We start from the raw sequence: 16947 nt of genomic DNA, 5'->3' as shown, positions 1-16947 counted from the left end.
ATCCCTAACTTAGGGGGTGGATTATACTGATACGACCCTGTGGGTCCTATCAGCAAGGTTATCGCCCTTTTGCAGGGAACATCGCTGGAAAACCAGCGATGTTCCCTGCAAAAAGGGCATAACCTCGCTATCTCTGGAATTTTTATCACCCTGGACTAACGGTTGGTACCAGGGCAATAAATAGGAGAGATGGCCTGCGATAATATAATTATTGCTAAGCACGGCCAGCAATGATGATTATCGCAGGCCACTGTTAATATGCCCCTAAATTTATTTCTTGCTGCTCTGCCAACTTTATTTGTGCCCACAACATTTTCTCTTTTAGTTTTCTATGTTTTGCCTCAATGTCGTCGCTGCAATATTTTGCATGTTTCAATATCTCGTCAATTGTCTTGCTCTACCAAAACAGCACGTGTTGTTAAAATCATCTGACTAATCTCCGGTTTCAAACCATATACAAACCGATATACAAAATGTCCCATATCCTTATCACCGATATTTTCAAAGCCACAACTTAAACACCTGTATTAACCTCTCATTATACACCTACACAGACTTCTTTGGCTCCTGAGTTGTTCTGTCTATTTTTACCTATTCCGTTTCTTTAGGAGGGATTTTTTCCCTCTAAGAAAGTAATCACTTGGAGATAGTTCTTCATTATCTCTTCTGATGGTGCCCCTGTTTTGGAATCTCTTGCATACTCCTCACTTGGCCAAACAACTATGATCTTACAGTCTGTCTATAAATCAGCAGGAACCACAATATCAAATAAATCATCAAAATCTTTTAACAACACCTTTGTAGCCTTCACAAACCTTTCCACTTGTTTGTACCATTCAACGGGGTTTTCTCTCAACCTGGGAAAATCATTTGTAAATGATCAAATATCCTGTCTACTCCATGGAGAATTAACATATCCACCGCCAGGTACTTCCCTCATTGGACATACCCTTTCAATCTTTTCTGTCTCTCTTATTGGAAATGCAGACAATGCTTCCATAGCTTGTGCTTCCTCTTTCTTTCTTATCCACCTCGTTCTCCATTTGTCAATGTCTCCCCATTTCATAAAAATATTCATCAACTCTTTTATCTAGAGTCTTTACCAGAAGTATTTATACTTTCTAAATCTTTTTCAGTAAACTCTACCTGATATGGTTTCTGCAACAATTTCAATCTCTCTAAATCCATTCCAATCTCTGAAGCAACCTCTGTTAATCTCTCAGGCAAGATCTTGGCTCTTCTAGTTATCCTTTTGCACAAGAACAACAATTCTTCTTCATTATAAATGTTCAATCTTTGGGTGCTTACATTACCAGCTATCATTTCTTCCAAATCCACTTTCAATCTGCTAATATCTAAAACCTTTGTTTGTGAATTTTGTTTTTCTATTCCCTGTGCCCATCTCTCTAAATCCTCAGGAGTAACCACTATTGAACCTCCTGTTCCTGTAGGGACTGTAGACACGTTTTCTTTTATTTTTTCAGGTAAAGCTCTCTTCTGGATTTCAGCTAATGGTTCCATAATTGGAAGATCCATTAATGAAATAACGGAATTACTTTCACTGGCCTGATCTTCAGACATAATTGCTTCCTTTCTAAAATTACCTAAAGGAACTGTTACAGTTTGTGATTTCGGACTACTCTTTTTTACTCCATACAATGGAATCATTGCCCGTTGTTTGGACCACTTCGCCCCGATTACACTGAGCGAAGTGACCCAGGCGCTAAAAAAGGCCAAATCGGGTTCTCCAGCGGACCCTTGCCCTCCAAAATACATGTCAGCTCTGGCCCAATGCTGTGCCCCGATAATTCAGAACATCTTTAATCTCTCCCTACTAACAGGAGAGATTCCCGGTCCATGGAAGGAAGCTTTTGTTAGACCCATCCTGAAAAAACCTGCGGCAGACCCCAATGAGTTGGGCAACTACCGGCCAATCTCTCTTCTGCCACTGCTGGCTAAAATTCTGGAGTCCAATGCTAACAAACAACTGAGTAGCTATCTGGAAGCTAATGACATTCTGGCCTCCAGCCAGTCAGGCTTTCGCGCGGGTTTCAGTACTAAAACCGCCCTCCTGGCAGTTACAGACTCCCTCAGATTGACAGTCGATGCTGGAGGCTCGGCCATTCTGGTCCTTCTTGACCTCTCCGCGGCATTTGACACGGTGTTGCATGCCAGGCTAGCAGAGAGGTTAAGATCCTATGGCATTCAAGACCTTGCCCTGAAGTAGCTTATACATTTTCTAACAGATAGAACCCAGACAGTCACTCTCTGCCATTTTAAATCAAAGAAAACAACGCTTTTTAATGTTTATCTCGCCCCCTTGGATGAGGTAGTGGAAGCCCACGGCTTTGAGACAGTCTCTTACGCTGACGACACCCAGCTGTTGTTCAAGATTGTCCCTAATCCAGAAGTGGACAGGCTCCGCTTCATATCAGGAATGCTTGCTATATCCGATTGGATGTCCCTAAATTTCCTCCAATTGAATCCGGGAAAAACGGAGGTAATGCTGCTGGGAAAAGCAATCAACAGCTGGAACAGCGAATGGTGGCCACAGATATTGGGAGTGCCCCCGGTCCCCAAGGAACATGTAAGGAATTTAGGAGTGCAGTTGGATCACGCACTCTCCATGCGTAATCATGTGTCTGCCACAGTGAGCTCCTGTTATTATAATCTTCGCCTCCTCAGGAAAATCTTCCCATACATTACCACTAACCACCGCAGAACACTCATCCATGCAATGGTTACCAGTCGCATGGATTATGGGAATGCACTTCTTGCGGAGGTGGGTTCCACCCTCCTGAAACAAATTACAGGTTATACAAAACACTGCGGCAAGAATGATTCTCAACATGCCGGCAGGCACCCCTTCTTTGCCGCTGTTAAAATCACTTCACTGGCTGCCAGTTAAGAAACGCTCTTTCTTTAAAATTTGCTGCCTATCCTTTAAAGCACTGAAGGGTCAAGGCCCGCTGTACTTACAATTGAAGCTAAAAATGTATGCTCCAGGTCGTCAGCTTAGATCCTCAACGGCCGGGCTTCTCGAGGTCCCTCGCATTCGACTACGAAGAACTGGAGGAATGGCGTTCTCCTTCCTGGCCCCAAAGTACTGGAATACTTTACCCCAATCCATAAGGGAACTCCCCAGTTACTCCACTTTCAGGAAGCATCTTAAAGCCTTTCTTTTTTAATCTGGGTACCCTCTGCTTCTGGAATAGTTAGGGTTGTATCATTGGGACTGCGCCGAGATGCCCCAGGGTGAGTCGTGCACATTACAAATGAATATAACATAACATAACAATCACAGGACTAATTGTCACTGGCACTGTTGAAGCTTTAGCACTTAAATTCATCTGGCTTATTTTCTGCACTATCTCTTCTCTAGTCTTGTTCAAAGCTTCTCTCTCACTATCCTGTAACACCCGATTGTTTGATGTATCATGCAAAATCTGTGGAACTAATGGTGTTCCTATCACTGGTGCACTCAGGGTGACTCTACTAGGTATCTCTTGACACAGTCATGGGATTTTAATTAAAATATCCTCCAGCAGTTCATCTTCTGATTCTCCATACCCTGACACATTCATGTGTTTGGTTTTTTCCGTACACTTGCTTCCAGACTGATCTTTGGCCATTAATACTGGATACAAACCCTCTGTTACCACAACTCTTCTCTATGGCTTTATCTGATCTCCGCGTGACTCATATGGATATCTAGGCAGAAACCCTCTAAATTGCCTACCACTCCTGAATTTCTCTCTTTCAAATGCCTTAATCTCCCATTCTTCCAATGCTTCATATTGTGTCAACCTAGGATTGGGTTCTAAAACATTAATTCGATTTCTCAAATTCTGAAGTATCCTTACATTAAAGGTACCATGATCTGGAAAAGCTAAAACACCATCACCTTACGTATACTCCACCAAATTCTTCAACAATACACTAGTATGATATCTTCATTCCATCATCATAAATGAAGCAGGCGTTTTCAGTGGTAAAATAGGAATTCCATCTCTGGTCAACACAGGCTTATCTTTCTTAAATAAATTCTTAATTCTCTTTATTAACAACATTTTCTTCATTTCTCCAAACATTTTATACGGACGATATATGAAAGAGTCTTCCATATATCTTCGAATTCTGTTACCTATGTCTCATTTTATGTCAGCGCGACTCACACCAGCAGTCAAATCAGGACTCAACATACAATTTCTTTCTTAACCAATTCTAACACAGCTTCTATCTACCAATCAATCAGATCTCAGACTCGTGCTGCTCTTCTAACCAATACTTGCGCAGTCTTTTGTGATGTCAATATTGCTCCTCACTACTGACCCTCCCTTTACAATCTGCTCCCTTCTTACGCCCGCTGCTTCAACCAATCCCAGCGTGGCTCTCTGTGACGTCAGTATAACTCCTGCGACTGACCCTCCCTTCACAAGGTAATACGAAAACCTATTTCTATTACTTTTCTTAATACAAATGTGTTAGTAACAGCGCTACTCTGTCTGCTCCACTAACGAAGGTTAGATTCTCAACTTATTCCGAAGTAAAGAATTACTTCTCTTCACTGGGAGTAACACCCCTCTTTACCCTTCATTCAAGCTCAGGAGAACCTGTTACTTCTTCAGTGATACTCCTTTTGGGAAATAAAACCAAAGTTTCACCAGCAAAGCCTCTACTATAACTCGCACTCAACATTTATATGATATAGTCCCTAATATAACACTTCTAGCCCTCTGTTGATTTTCAGTATTATTACAACTGACAAGTAACCTTCTGCAGTGTGACTTCTCTTGCCACCGCTATTCAAAATTCCGTTCCCGGGATTCCCAGGAAGCCTCTCTACCTGTGCTTCTAGGCAACATAAAACAAGATGCTAACTCTTCATGTTAAATATAAATCAATAATCAATAATTAATACTGATCACCAAACTAGTCAATAATAACCATAGCTCTGCTACCAGAAAATGGATCCAGCAGTTCACCAACAACAGATACTCCACTACCATATACTCAACAGGGCCCGTAGACACACAGTGGTCAAAACCACTGGTTGGTCAAGTTTTATAATTTTCACAAACTGTTAGGATTAGTTTATTAAATACCTCTGTTCATTTATAACTAAGCCTTCACAGATCAACAAGTTCTTTCCTCTGGTCAATGGACCATTAGTTGAACTAGTTGATGGTGATAATTAACATAAGCTATGGTTTTCTATACTTGAAAGTAAATAACGACAGACTCAAGAATGTTTTAATTCTGTATCTAAATGTCTGATGCATGTGAACATTCTCAATACAGTGCAGTCACCTTCATTCTTAGGATAGAAATTTCAATTATTAAACGCAATACATTTATCTCGAACTCACGCAAAAACAATGCTCAAAGAGAGAGAATAAATAAAAGACATTAACAAATAATGGAAATGTATAGTTACCAAGGATGGTGTGGAAGACCAACCCTCTGGCCAAAGGGCTGGTGGGGGTCGCCTGATATAGATTCAGGAGACAAAGACTTTGGGACCGGAATCAGGAGAGGATAGTTGACCTCTCTAGAATATCGACGGTTGCGCCGCACCCCTTTCTGACACTCTCTTTCTCTTTGAGATTCCTCCGCAATCTTCAGATCTAACCCAAATTAAATTAGGATAGAAAGTTCTGCTTCAGGTTCTGCAATCAGTTCTTCATTAGCAACTTCCGCATCTCTCAGCATCAGCTTCTCTCCCAGCAGCAAGGCTTCACCATCTCCATCTGACTAACTAAAGCTATCTTAATTATACCTTTTGTTCTGCATGTTCCACCCACTAAAGTTTCAATATCAAGAAAATACAAAATTTGATTGGTCAGGGAAGAGGGGGGGTCTTCATCACACCATGCTTAAATGTCACAAGATTCAGTTAAACCATTGTTTGTAAACCCATGCCCTTACTTTTTATTCATAAAGGTTATTACCATGTGCTAAATGTAACGATATTGCAACGAATTTGACTTTATTATGCATGATTGAACTCTGCACCATCCTGTCTCCTTGATGTTGCACTTGATCTTTGGCTCCCTTTCAAACGCCTAGTCATGGCCTTCATATCTTCCCTCAGTGGGCATGCGCAGGTGTCACATCACTCAACTCAATTCAGTCGTGTGAGAAAGGTCCAAATATGCACTAATGATAAAAGTCAAAAGACAAATGTTAATTTCTCAAATATGTATATACTCTGTCCCATTTTATTTATTAAACTTTTCCCCGCAGTAGCATTAGTAAAATAGCTTGCTTTTATTTCAGACAAGCAGGTGCCATGCACACGAGTTTTCAAGTCACCATTTAAATAGCTTCTGCTCATGCGCAAGAATTTCCCTTCAAGCATTAGTTCGTCATCCTACGTAGATGTAGTTGATGCATGTGCAAAAGAGATTTCCCGTATAAAGTGGCATTAGTCCTTCTTCAATGTTATCCGTGTTAATACAAGCATATGCAAGCTTAACTGACCCAAAAATGTTTCAGTGATTGCGTATTTGTTTTCACAAACCTTGCTAATAACTTGTTAGTGAGTTAACCGAGCGGATTTCCACTGAGCAAGTCTCCTTTCTCCGAGAACTTGCTCCATCACTACTACTACCGGACCCACCTGCTGGAGATGAGAAAGCATCTCAGAAGAGGAGTAGGCTTTTTCCCTCTCGTAGTATTGGCCCGATCACACCAGGGACTTGCTGAAACGCCATCAGAAACCTCAACAGCTAGATCATCTCATGCAGCGACACCTTGGCTCCCCTCAAGCACAACCCAAAGGCCAGATTCCGACCACAGGTCAGCTGGTACACCTAGGAACTCAGGCTGATGAAGCACCACTGTAAGCCACTGGAACGCAAATGGAGAACAAGTCAAGACAGCGCAGATAAAGACATCTTCAAACCCACACTAAGACACTACCACCTGCAGATACGGAACAGCAAGTGCAGATCATATCGATGCCAGCACTAATAGCAGCAAGGAACTCTTTGCTTTCATGAAAGATTTCACCAAACCTCCTGCCACCTCCAGCAATATGACCCACTCACAAGACCATTGTAATGTGTTAGCAGAATTCTTCTGTAACAAAATGTTCCCAATATACCGCAACTTCCATCCTCATCCAGACCCCTTTAACATTGGCACTCAACTTCACATCACGACCGATGAACGAAACCTGACCTCATGGCCTGCTGACGCCATTGTCAAGTGACCATGCACATGTGGGCTCCTTCTGACCCTTGTACCCAACTCGCCTTCTTCAAAGGACTCCTACAATTCAGAGAAGACCAAATACCCATCTGCAATGCCTCCAACGACTCGCTCATATTCCCAGACCAGATACCTGGAAAAACATGCCACAGTCATGCCCCTGCTAAAAAACTATTAGGTGACCCAGCTATGAGTTTCAACTACAGACCTGTGTCACTTCTACCATACCCAGCAAATGTGTTAGGGAAACTAATCAACGGATGCCTCAGCAACCACCACCTCCTCGATGCCACTCAGTCTCGATTCCGGCCAAACCAAAATACAGAAATAGCACTCATTCCTGCTACAGAGGACATCTGCATGATCTTTGACAGAGGAGACATGGCAGCCCTCATTCTCCTGTACCTCTCCGCAGCATTTGGCACAGCCGCACACCCCACTGACATCCAAGGACCCGCTCTCCGCTGGATCTGCTCCTTTCTAATGGATGAAGCACAAGTTGTCAGTCTCGCACCTTCCTCCTTACAAACCCCCAAACTCATTTGCGGATTCCCTCAAGATTCATAACTCAGCCTCACCATATGCATACTTGATTCCGCTGGCCAATGTCATCCATGCACACAGCATGAATATCCTCTCCTACGCAGGTGACACACAACTCAATCTGTCCCTCTTATACTGGACCCCAGCACAAGAAACAAGTTCACCACCAGACCCAAGACCTACCTCCCTTCAGAAGACTCCTCAAGACCTGGCTCTTCGACCACTAGCAGCAACCCCCCTACAGTGCCTTGAGACCCTTGCGGGTATGTAGTGCGCTTTATAAATGGCATGATTGAGATTGACCAAAGTTGCTAACTGGATGAAAGCTAAGTGTCTCAAGCTCAACACAGAAGGCAAGAACACCTCACCAAGGGCCTCCAACTGATGGCCGGACGAGCTCTGACCCACACCCAGAACCCATGCCAGGAACCTCGAAATAATCATCATTAGCAAACTGGATATGATGGCACAAGTCAACTCTGTCCCTGCATATTGCTTCCACACCCTCAAGAAGATCTTTAAATGGCTCCCAAGCAACAGATGAAAAAGTATCACTCACACCCTCGTCACCAGAAAATTGGAGACACTCTACACCGGGATCCCCAAGCAACTCACTAGAAGACCGCAGACCATTTAGAACTCGTCAGCAAGACTCAGCCTCTATCTCCCACACAGACCTCACATTACACCACACCTCAGGGAGCTACACTGATTTCCAATACACAAACACACTCAAGTCAAACTCCTCATTCCCACATTCAAGGTACTCCACAACTCAAATCCCATCTACCAAAACAGCTGCATCTCCTATCCACAGGGCACTCCTACTCACCAGCATCTGATGTCAGCAGTGACGTCATTTGAGATGTCATCAGTGATGTCATCAGTGATGTCACTGACCATGTCATGAATGATGTAATATATGACATCATCAGCAGTGGATTGCGGGTGCACGAAATATAGTTAGTACAACTAACTATATAGGAGCAATTTCAATGGTTTTTTAAATGCTAATTCCTCACTATATAAGGCCTAAAACCTATGGTTTTTTAAGTGAATTTGCAAGGTTTTTAAAATGCTAATTCCTAACTATATAAGTCCTGAAACCTATATTTTTTAAGTGAATTTGCAAGGCTTTTTAAATGCTAATTCCTAACTATATAAGGCATGAAACCTATTTATTTTTCAGTGAATTTGCAAGGTTTTTTAAATGCTAATTCCTAACTATATCAGGCGTGAAACCTATATATTTTCTTTCAATAAATTTCAAAGGTTTTGTAAATGCTAACTCTATTAGCGGATAGCGTTTATATATGTTATTATCCTTCTGGGACTACCTGAGCAGCCATCTTGTTTCTCAGGAGAAGTGAGACACAAGAGAGCACAAAACAAGAGTGGAAAACGCAAAAAGGGGGCAGGGTTGAGACCCCCTGACCCCCTAGCCCTTCTCAGGGGGTCCCAGAAGGACCACCAAATGCAAAAAAATATATTTTTTTTAATCGCGGGGTACGCGCATGGTACGCGTACCCTACGCGTATGGTGCGCGTAACCCATGATTTTTTTTTTTGCCCTTGGGGTCCTTTTGGGACCCCCTGAGAAGGGCTAGAGGGTTGGGGGGTCTCTACCCTGCCCCCTTTTTGTGTTTTCCACTCTTGTTTTGGGCTCTCTTGTGCTTCAGTTCTCCTGAAAAACAAGATGGTGGCCAACACTTCCTGGTTTGGACAGTTTGGAATGTTGCCAGCCAATCAGAAACTCGCTTGCGCACGTAAGGGTACACGCACGTACGCGTACAGTACGCGTACCGTACGCAAACTGTACGCGTACGGTGAGCGCATATAGATATATAATTTGATCAAATTCAATTTTCTCAACAACTACTGGAGGGATTTTCACCAAATATAGAAAAGGCACTACTGCATACCTGTCCCTACCATTTTGCCAAGTTTGGTGTAATTCCGTTCAGCCATTCGGACAGTAGCCGTGTCTAAAGGTCCCATAGAAAATGCCATTTGAAAATTTTCAAATTCAATTTTCTCAAGAACTACTGGAGGGATTTTCACCAAACATAGCAAAGGCACATCTTCATACCAGGCCCTACCATCTTGCCAAGTTTGGTGTAATGCCATTTAGCCGTTCGGGCTGTAGCCGTGTCTAAAGGTCCCTATGGAAATTTACATGGGGAAAACACGTTTTGGGACTCCCCTTTCGGCCCCCGCTTGACGAATCCCCCCGAAACTGTCAGGGAAGGAGCGGAGCGGAGCTGGCCAAAATTCTGGAAAATTACACACAGGTTCCTCAATCGGCGCCAAAGTTATTCCCAATAGAATGTTGAGCGCATATAGATATATAATTTGCTCAAATTCATTTTCTCAACAACTACTGGAGGGATTTTCACCAAATATAGAAAAGGCACAACTGCATACCTGTCCCTACCATTTTGCCAAATCTGGTATAATTCCAGTCAGCCGATCGAGCTGTAGCCTTGTCAGAGTGTCCCTATGGAAATTAACATGGGGAAAACACGTTTTGGGACCCCCCTTTTTTCTCGGCTCCCGCTTGACGAATCCCCCTGAAACTTTCAGGGAAGGAGCGGAGCGCAGCAAGGCAAATATAAGGAAAATTACATGCAGATCCCTCAATCGGTGCCAAGGTTATTCCCAATAGAATGTTCAGAATTTCCTATGGTAACTAGGTCCTAACTATGTATACCTACTGGCTGTCGCCAGTAGGTAGTTAAAGTTAGGACCTAGCTACCATAGGAAATCCGCAACATTCTATTGGGAATAACTTTGGCTCCGGTTGAGGAATTTGCGTGTAATTTTCCAAAATTTAGGACAGCTCCGCTCCGCTCCTTCCCTGGAAGTTTTGGGGGGATTCGTCATGCAGGGGCCGAGAAAAAAGGGGGGTCCCAAAACGTGTTTTTCCCATGTTCATTTCCATAGGACGATAAGACACGGCTACAGCCCGAACGGCTGAACGGAATTACACCAAACTTGGCAAAATTGTAGGAACTGGTACGCAAAAGTGCCTTTTCTATATTTGGTGAAAATTGCTCCAGTGGTTTTTACGAAAATTAACCTCAAAAACACATATATATCTATATGCGCGCTTCGAGCGCTTACAGCTACGCGTACCAGGGAGCGCACCCGGCGCGACACGGAAGTGGCGGAGTGGAAAGCTGATTGGCTCTCGGGTGTCTGTCAACATTCCAAACAGTCCGGAGAGTCCGCCATCTTGTGTCTCGGTAGAATCGAGACACAAGAGGTGAAAAAAAAGGGGGAAATGATTTAAAGGGGGCAGGGTAGACACTCCCTGAACCCCTAGGTTTTCTGAGGGGGGCCTAGAAGGACCATGAAGGGCAAAAAAACTATTTTCTTTTTTTTTAAATTTTCGCGGGGTAAGCGCTGGGTGCGTTTCCATGTACGCGTACCCAGAGCGTACCTGAGGGTAAAACAGTGAAAGAAAATAGTGTAAAATAAGAATTTGGATTGCTTAGAGGTATAGTAGCTTTAAAAAGAGCTGTTGTGTTATGTGGGTGATTTAAGAACCTACAAGTAGGTACCAATGCAAAGTCTAAAATTCAAGTGAAAGACTCTGTTCTCCTCATCTGCGAAATGTACACTGTCTCCTCTGTAGATATCTTGCATGTTGTAATGCAAGTTATTGTGGTATATGGAACTCATAACATAGTCTCTCAGGAAAGCAGAAACAGATCTTTTTGGGACACCCTGAGAAGGTCTAGGGCAGAGCTTTCCAAACTCTGTGTCCCGACACAGTAGTGTGTCGCCTGCAAGTGGTGGGTGTGTCGCAGGATGAGGCACTTAACACATAATTGCTAATTAGGAGGCATTCCTTTGAAAGAGTGTCTCGGAGTCAGCCACAGCAGCAACTCCGAGACGCTCTGCTCTAAGGGGGCCGGGAGATTCACAACAAAGCCCCATTAACAAGAAAATGGTCATTTAAAGACAGCTTTACCTTCTCAAAAACGCGAGATCCTTAGATTTTTTTTATTTACCTGTTCCCTCAATGTTTAAATTGTAAAGTACTGACATCTGAAAGGAGAGTGCGCAGTAGCCAATCGATGCAAACATGTCCCAAATTTACGAATTTACTGAAAAGCAAAAATTAAAAAAACACTATGTCAATAAATGTGGGCCAATTTAAAAACTGCCTGTCTGTCCTTGGTAAGAGAAATGCATTGCTGGCTCGGCATTTACTCAATTTCCTCAGTCAAATTTCTATGTAAAAATTGCTTCTTTCTATAACGTGCGGCGCATTTAAGTCTATGTTCCTCACTGGTCCATTTCGTATTTAAACTAGGAAGAATATTTTTTTAATGTGATCTTTTGTTCCGTTCCTACTTTATAAATATAAAGTAAAGCAGTCTGCAGAGGCAAGGCAGCACTGAGAGCTGTGCTCACAGATTGGTGTCACCCCCCACTTATGGTGTCACCCGGTGCGCACCCCCCGCAACCCCCTAGTGACGCCTAAAAGACCTGCGTGCCCGGGAGGCTGGGGTGAGGTGCCAGTGGGTGACAGGCAGAGGGAGGGAGACAGTGAGATAGAGGAAGGAAGACAGGGAGAGAGAGGGAAAATAGAGAGAGGGAGACAGAGGGACGGATACAGAGGATTGAGACAGAGGGAAGAATACAGAGAGAGGGATACAGGGGGACAGAGAGGGAGACAGAGAGAGGGAGATAGAGGGAGGGAGACAGAGGGATGGATACAGAGGGATTGAGACTGAGGGAAAGATACAGAGAGAAGGAAACAGAGAGGGAGACAGAGAGGGAGATAGAGGGAGGGAGACAGACAGAGGGAGCGAGATAGAGAGAGGGAGATAGAGAGAGAAGGATATATATATAGAGAGAGAGGGAAATCGATGGAGAGAGGGAGATGGAGAGAGAGAGGGAAATGGAGAGGGAGAGGGAAATGGAGAGAGAGAGGGCGATGGAGAGAGAGAGGGAGATGGAGAGAGAGAGAAAGGGAGATGGAGAGAGAGAGAGGGAGATGGAGAGAGAGATGGAGAGAGAGAGGGAGAGAGCGAGAGAGAGGGAGATAGAGGGAGATAGAGAAAGAGAGAGGGAGATAGATAGAGAGAGAGAGAGAGAGCGAGGGAGATGGAGTGAGCGAGGGAGAGAGAGGGAGATGGAGAGAGAGAGGGAGATTGAGAGGGAGAGAGAGAGGGAGGGAGATAGAGAGAAAGAGGGAGAGAGAGAGAGAAAGAGGGAGAGAGAGAAAGAGGGAGAGAGATGGAAAGACAGAGGGAGATGGAAAGAGAGAGGGAGATGGAAAGAGAGAGGCAGATGGAGAGGGAGGGAGATAGAGAGAGGGGGGAGATAGAGAGAGGGGGGAGATAGAGAGAGGGGGGGGAGATAGAGAGGGAGGGAGATAGAGAGGGAGATAGAGAGGGAGGGAGACAGAGGGAGTGAGACAGAGGGAGGGAGAGAGGTAGAGACAGGGAGAGAGATAGAGAGGGAGGGAGACACAGACAGATAGAGATGCAGACAGAGACGGGGGCAGACAGATGCAGAGACGGGGACAGACAGATATGCAGATAGAGGGAGACAGACAGAGACAGACAGAGACAGACAGACAGGGCGAGAGACAGACAGAGGGAGAGAGACAGACAGAGGGAGAGAGACAGACACAGACAGACACAGATAGACAGACAGACAGAGGGAGATAGACACACAGACAGAGGGAGACAGAGGGAGAGAGAGGGAGGGAGACAGAGGAAGAGAGAGGGAGGGAGGGAGACAGAGTGGGAGACAGAGGAAGGGAGACAGAGGGCAACAGACAGAGGGAGGGAGACAAAGGGCAACAGACAGAGGGAGGGAGGGAGACAGAGGAAGCGAGACAGACAGAGGGAGGGAGACAGAGGAAGCGAGACAGACAGAGAGAGACAGAGGGAGGTAGACAGACAGAGAAAGTCAGACAGAAAAGACAGAGGGAGAGAGAGGGGGATGGAGACAGTTACAGAAAGAGAGAGGGCGAGAAAGAGGGAGACAGACAGAGTGAGTGAGAACCCCCCCCAGCATCACCCTTAGGTAGTTTGGGCTCGTTACGCTACGTTAGCTCGCTACACTGCCTTACTGTGTCCCGCAATTATGCACCTCCAAAAAGTGTGTCCCCAACATAAAAAGTTTGGAAAGCTGTGGTCTAGGGGGTGAGGGGCACTCTACCCTGCCCCCTTTTCATGTTCTGAACTATTATGTTTCACTCTCTTCTGTAACTACACAAAATGGCGGCGATAGGGTGCATCAGAGACAGACAGTGGGAGACAGGAGGCAGGTGATGAAGAAGAGATGTCAAATACACATTGGAGAAAATATAGTGGGAGAAGGGAAGTAAATATGAGTAAACTTACTATGTAACATAAAAATGTTGCACTCTATACTATAAGTCTCACATTATACTACAATTACTTCGCTACTACCTCATAAATTAGAAATAAAAATTAATAATATGTCAACCAAATTTTAATTTCTAAATATTAATTTATTGTTCAGAATTTTCATAATTTAAAAGAACTTGTAGCATGTCCTCATTAGGAATTTCCTCTTCCATCATATCATCAGGAATCTCCTCATGAAAAGTCTGCAATGATGATTGTTGGAATTCTATGGTATCCAAACATTCGATAAATTCTTCGTCAAGAGATTGATCAAAAAAATAATTTATGTCATTTCCTCCTTGTGAAAAAATGTCATTATTGGTGCTGTCAATATCCGTGAAATTTAGAATTTCAATAAATGTAGTTGAAAATTCAAAAGAAATTTCTTTGGTCTCCTCATTCTGATCCATTTTATTTTCAAATTTCTTGCTGTAAATTGCAGAAAAAAGTAATCACTTTCATTTATCGTTTTTAGTAATACACAGTATAAAACTAGCTTAATCAAGTATTTAGTTCTTTAAAAATAATTGGGCAATGTATAGTATCAGGCAGGAACTAGAAATATAAAGCATTGCATGTGATGAAGCCTATCCTAATCCATAATTATAACAGAATGACTGTAAATAACTAAGTGAAAACATTTTTCAAATTATCTTAAATTGTATAACATAGCTCCACTTACAAATTAACAACTCACCTTTTTGAAAGTAGAAGAGTTAGTACTGTCTAAATCAAACACCAGAAATTGAATACCGAAAATTACTCACAAATGTACCTCAGACAGTAGTATCACAAAATGGCCGTGTTTTCCTCTCATTTAAGATATATACATAACCAATCAAACTTCATCACACATAAATTCAAAACCAAAGTAACATTTTAATTGGTTCTAAATTTCAACACTTTCAAATGAGTTTTCCCCATGCAATTTTCCATAGCACATTTAGACATTGCTACAGCCCGAACGGCTGAACGGAATTATACCAAACTTGGCAAAATGGTAGGGACTGGTACGTAGTAGGGCCTTTTCCATATTTGTTTAAAATTGCTCCAGTGGTTTTCATGAAAATCTCCTTCAAAATCACATATATATCAATTTGCGTGCTTCGAGTGCTTACCGGTACGTGTACCGGGGAGCGCACCCGGCGCGCCATGGATGTGCGCGAGCAGAAAGTTTATTGGCTCTCGGATGTCTGTGAACTTTCCAAACATTCCTGAGAGACCGCCATCTTGTGTCTCGGTAGAATTGAGACACAAGAGGTGAAAAAAAAAGGGGGAAATGATTGAAAGGCGGCAGGGTAGACACTCCCTGACCCCGTAGGTTTTCTGAGGGGGGACTAGAAGGACCATGAAGGGCAAAAAAACTATTTTTTTTTGTTGAATTTTTCGCGGGGTAAGCGCTGGGTGCGTTCACATGTACCCTTCCCGGTACGCGTACCCTGAGCGCACCACGGGGAAAAACAGTGTAAAAAATGTGAGTAAGAAAATAATTTAGTGTGCTTAGAGGTAGGGTAGCTCTGAAAAGAGCTGTTGTGTTATGTGGGTGTTTTTTGTACCTACAAGTAGGTACCGATGCAGAGTCTAAAATTCAAGAGGAAGACTTTATTCCCCTCATCTGTAAAATGTACACCATCTCTCCTATAGAAGCCTTGCATGTTGTATCGCAAGTTGTTGTGGTATATGGAACCCATACCATAGTCTCTGAGGAAAGCAGAAACAGATTTATTCACAGGTTTCCTTGCTTTCTCAATCTGTGGACAAAATTGGTTGGACCACTTCCATTTTTGCCTTTGGCATATATTAGAAAATACCAAGGCAGTTTTTGGAAAAAGTGACATCAATTGCCCAAAGGTGTCCTTTAAAAGTATTTCCAGACCTACCCCAGTCAAAGTGCCCAGGTCATTGCCACCACAGTGCACAATTATGAGGTCATGGTGTGGTGGATGCATAAAGGATTTTACCAATGGTATCAATTGGTGACTTCTCAATCCTCTCTGTCCAATCCACATAATATCCACATTTTGTCAATTAAGGGTGTAAATACCTCTGTTAGCTGCATATTTTTCACTCCAGTGAACAAAGCTATGACCCACAATCCAGACTTTTGGCATCTTCAAAGTAGATGTAGTTGTATTCAGACGAATTATGGAAATGAAATGGCAGTTTGAAAGTAGGAGTTATGAAAAAAAATGGTTGACATTCAGTGCACTTGAAAAAGCAGAAATTATTGGTGATTTCTTAAAATTCTCCACTGTAAAATAGGATGCATGCTTTTGTTTTTAGAAAGAAGTAATTCTAATGGTTGTGAAAAGTCATGGAAAGAAACATTGCACATGATTAGCTAGTATAATGAGAGGTCAAACACCCTTGCTGAGTTCAATTGCAAAATAGTATGATGAACTTTTCACCTGTGTGCTGAGTTAGGTGGGAGTTACCATGGTGACAGGCTGAATGAGCACTGGGGGGGATGGGTGATTATTATGTGAGTTTGAAAGTGTTGAAATGTAGAACCAATTAAAATGTTAGTTTGGTTTTGAAATAATGTGGGAAGAATTTTAATTGGTTAAGTCCAGGAATAGGTGTGAAGAATTACAGGGAATCAGGGCCATTTGTGGTTGCAGTGCCTGAAGTGCATTTCAGAGATTCTGCTTAAGAAAATCTGGTGTGTGTGACTGACACTGTTCCGAATCTTCGAAAGCATTTTTAAAGGTGAGTAACGATTCTCTTAATATAGATAGAGTGATGTATGCACTATGAGGAAGATTAAGAAGCATATTGTTTTTCTTTATTCTTGC

This window comes from Lissotriton vulgaris, unplaced genomic scaffold, assembly GCF_964263255.1.
Source record: "Lissotriton vulgaris unplaced genomic scaffold, aLisVul1.2 SCAFFOLD_989, whole genome shotgun sequence".
Lineage (NCBI taxonomy): Eukaryota > Metazoa > Chordata > Amphibia > Caudata > Salamandridae > Lissotriton > Lissotriton vulgaris.
Note: the sequence above shows the minus strand (reverse complement) of the source record.